The following is a 4,570-nucleotide window of genomic DNA, read 5'->3' on the forward strand; positions in this document are numbered from 1 at the left end:
CCTATTTGGGTGATGACTACCACATCTCTGACAGCTCGAAACATCAGAAGCAGCCGCTGCCCGTTTTCCCTTACCATTCCTTTGGGACTCCTCACTCGTCGCAAAGTTATTCTGTCCTTGGAGAAAGTGTTGTACGTATCCTCTCTCCTTAAACTCTCGACCCCTTGGTGCGAATCCTTGGTTGTGCTCTCTATGACTTTCTTTCTCTGCAACCCTCCTTTTCACACACTCTTCAGCAATTCTGCTCTTATTCACCAACTCTGAAAAAGTTCGGATCTCCATTGGTCCCACTGAACTTAAGATGTCGCTCTGAAGCCCTCCTTCATACTTAATGCATTTCCATTCCTCGAAGTCTCCCGGAGCTCCTTGACACATGCGGGAAAACCTGAATAGCTCCTCAAATTTGTCTGTATACTCAGATACGGACATAACACCTTGCTTTAGCTGTAGTAACTCCAATTCCTTGGCTGTCCTGGCGAAATTCGGAAAGTACTTCTTATAGAATTCCACCTGGAAGGCATCCCAAGTGATAGGATCATTCCCCTGTTGCAGGAGACGTCGAGCCCCTTGCCACCAATGCGATGCTTCTCCCATGAGTAGATAGGTAGCAAATTCAACACACTGCTCTTCAGGCACCAACTGCGCTTGCAGTGCTCGCTCCATGGCCTGAAACCAAGTATCAGCTTCAGTCGGATTGGTGGTTCCCTTGAACTTAGGTGGATTAACCTTTAAGAAGGTTGCCAGTGTCATCGAGCCCTGAGCTTCCCTTCCGCCATTGTCATTATTGTTTATCTGTTGCCCAAGAGCCTCCGCAGTGGCCTGCATAGCAGCAGCCATATTCTCCAACGCCGCCATAAGGTTTACCGGGTTATTCGGGTTGATTTCCGATTTCTGCGTATTAGTACAATCTCTTTCACGTCCCTGACCGGGTCCACGAGGCGCCATCTGATTCCTATACACACCAAACAATCGATATCTAGTTGATCAGTCTCAATATCGGAAGTATAGTACTTCAAAGTACCAAAGGTACACTCATGGACTTCATGCTAGATGTATCGGTTAGATATCCTAACTAGCACAGGCACAGACTCAGAGTATGCATTGAAGCATAAGCAGTTCCATCCCTCAGGCTCACGAGGACGAACTGCTCTGATACCATAATGTAACACCCTAATATTCAAATCCTTATGCTCGAGTCATAAGTCAATGATATTACGGTGGTACGACTCTCAGGTGGATTTTTAATATATATAAAAGTAGGTAATTTCGAAAGGAGTATTAATCGAGAAGCCTGAAAAGAGTAGAAATAAAATCGCGAAGACGTGTCACTCACGTTTCGACAACAAAAGATAAATCGTGAAGCCAAAAGCGATATACGGACAAGGCGTAGAGGAGATTAAGAGGTAGATAACAGGTAGATATATATAACATAAGTAAATAGCCACTAGTCGCGACCCGCGAAGTTTAGGCCGGCTAGGGTACAGTATGAAAGTAGTTGACAACAGTATATCCTAATCTCTCCCGAAGGAAACATGAGAGCCTCTATAGACAAATTCAAAGAGTTCAATACATAATATAAACTTTCCAAAACAAAGGTGGAGAGATTCTAATCAAAACACAAAGTAGAGGAAATAAAGATCTTCGCCGTCTCTCAGACGACCCACAACTCACTTCTGAGCACCTGGACCTGTATCTGAAAAACAAGAGATATATACGGAGTGAGAACCCCGGGCCCATGGGTTCCCAGTACGGTAAAAGTGCCAAATAAATACAATGCACTGCAATAAAACTCACTAAGCATCCTAAGCTTCTTCACCAATTATTCATCTTAGGTTCTCGCTAATCCATGAATAGGCAACTGTCAGAAGGGAATGCTAAATCTAATTCATGTTTCACATGTTTCCCAACTCGCTGACTCTTCCACGAATCAGACTCAGAATCATAAGCAAAACCATCACCAGTTGTTCTATCTCAACAATTCTATATCAATACATCATACTTTCACCTGGAGCTAGTGAAACAACATCACTGCGTCTACCCAAGGAGTTCAAATTATCTCATTCAATAATCATCATCATCATGCAATCGCATCATCAATTCTTCCCATCAAGAACAACCCTCAACACCCATCGACACCAGCATGAGGGGCCTCTCAGTTGTACAAACACAAGCAATACAGGCAAGTAATACACAAATATGGTACAAGTAGCATATAGTATAAAACAAGTAGAGCAAGTAGCATATAGTCAGGTAACATGGAATATATGATGTAGAAGTCCAAAACAAATGGCAAACCCAAACAATTCAAACATATGCAAATGATGAATGCTTGCCCTATAGCTAATGATATCATCTGTCGGTTATATAGCCAATCCGATATGTCCTGGTAGCTAACCATTGGACAGAAACACCCATTGCGGAGCAAGTAGGTTTAAGCTACAACCCCCTTGCTACTACCCGCTCAACCCAGAGCCAGTGGAATAACCACTACTGCGGCTACTACCCAGGCGGGTGTTTACAAGCTCAACCTGGAGCGAGTGGATTCACCACTACTGCCGCTACTACCCAGGCGTCACAATCTCTGACCTGGAGCAAGTGGGACGAACCACAACCCTTACTACTACCCAGGATCTCAAAACATACATTCATTCAGTTTAGAAACAGTCATCACTATTATCAAATCTCAAACATTAACCTGGAGCAAGCGGGATGAACCACCACCCTTACTACTACCCAGGTATCACAAATACACATTTATTCAAAACTCCATAATTAAACTCATTTATCATAAACATCATTTCCCGTCTCATACCCGGAGCAAGTGAACAACGCCACTGCCTTCTACCCGGGGTCACACATCACATTTCAACCTTTTTCATTGTTATCCATGTTACACATTCATTAATCATATATGCATTTATACTCAGCCATAAACAATAATAGCTTTGCCGTAACCCGGCAATAACTCAGCCATCCGGCCCATGGTTCAATCAAGAACCGGCCATTTATCAATAAATATATCCCTCCGCTCATGGCATACACGGTACTTCCACCGTCATCCTCCATATCTCATATAATCATCTTTGATCATCATTGATCATAACTTTTCCCCTTGATTCACTCGCAAGTTACCACATCCCCTAGCTCATTTATCATTGCTAGGCATATCATAATGATTTAATACATAAGAGGTGAGATCGGAGGCTTAGAAGTATGAGATTTGGCTTTTAAAACTCAAAAATCAACTTTGGCATGAAAACAGGGCCACGCGTACGCGTACTCCACGCGCACGCGTGGATGGCCACAAAAATCATCGACACATATGCGTCATGCACGCGGATGCGTGGATTGAAAATTTGCCAAACGACGCGTACGCGTCAGCCACGCGTACGCGCGGATACATTTGTGCCCCAGGCACAAAACTGGCACAACTCTCGGGAAAATGGCTGGGCATTTGGTGCAGCGCATCGACGCATCCGCGTACACTACGCACACACGTGGATGGTGCTTTCTTGAAGAACGGCGCGTACGCGCCAAGTGCGCCTACGCGCGGAGGGTCGTTCTGCTAAAAATTTTCTAAGTTAAAAGCTGCAGAATTTACAGATTCAACCCCCAATCTTCCGACGGACATAACTTTCTCATTTTAAATCATTTTTCACCCGTTCTTCGAACGGCATGGATATCCCGGATCCAATTTCATTTCTAAACAAATTTGGCACAAAACAGAGATCCGTAGTCCAAGTTATGTCCCGTCAAAGTATGCCCAAAAACTATATTTTCATACAAAATAACAAGGTGCCATTTTCAAAACAAGCCATTTTCTACTCTTTTCAAAATCAACCAAAACATGCCAACTTCAGCCCTTTTTGAAATCAATCAAAATGTACCAAAATCCACATCAAGCCATCCTCAACTCACACATTGACACTTTCTCAAACTCAAACACATTTACATATAATATACTCTTCCTCATGCCAAATTTCAACAACACTATTTCCCATCAACCATCATTATACATAATCAATATCATACTCACTATCACGTGGTTTCACCCACAAATCAACCTTAATCATTCCTCAAGCATATATCACGATATACATATCTCTAATGCATCATCATACCATCAAGGCATCAATAGTCATAATCACATATAAGACCATATAATATGTCTCAACCAAAACCAAACATACCTCATCTATATAATTTCACCCAAATTTACCAAATTCCACACTTCAACTCCTCAAACCTTATTATTCAATAACCAACCCAATCATTCATATATTCATTATCGGAAATTCATCCAATCACTTGTGTCATCATACAATGCACACATCACTTACCTTTCTTACCTTCTTCCGGCCTTCGGCCCAAAATTCACGGCCTCCGGCCCAATTTTCACAATTTAAATGCATAAACCACAAATCAATACTCATTACCCAGTACATCAAATTCTCAATACACCAAGCATACAAGGTCACACAATTCTCAACCCAATCATTAATTCACATTACATATCAACTATGCATATTAGCACCAACCATTTACACAATCCAAACTTAATCCTAGGGGC

The sequence above is a fragment of the Arachis hypogaea genome, chromosome 15, assembly GCF_003086295.3.
Source record: "Arachis hypogaea cultivar Tifrunner chromosome 15, arahy.Tifrunner.gnm2.J5K5, whole genome shotgun sequence".
NCBI classification, from domain to species: domain Eukaryota; kingdom Viridiplantae; phylum Streptophyta; class Magnoliopsida; order Fabales; family Fabaceae; genus Arachis; species Arachis hypogaea.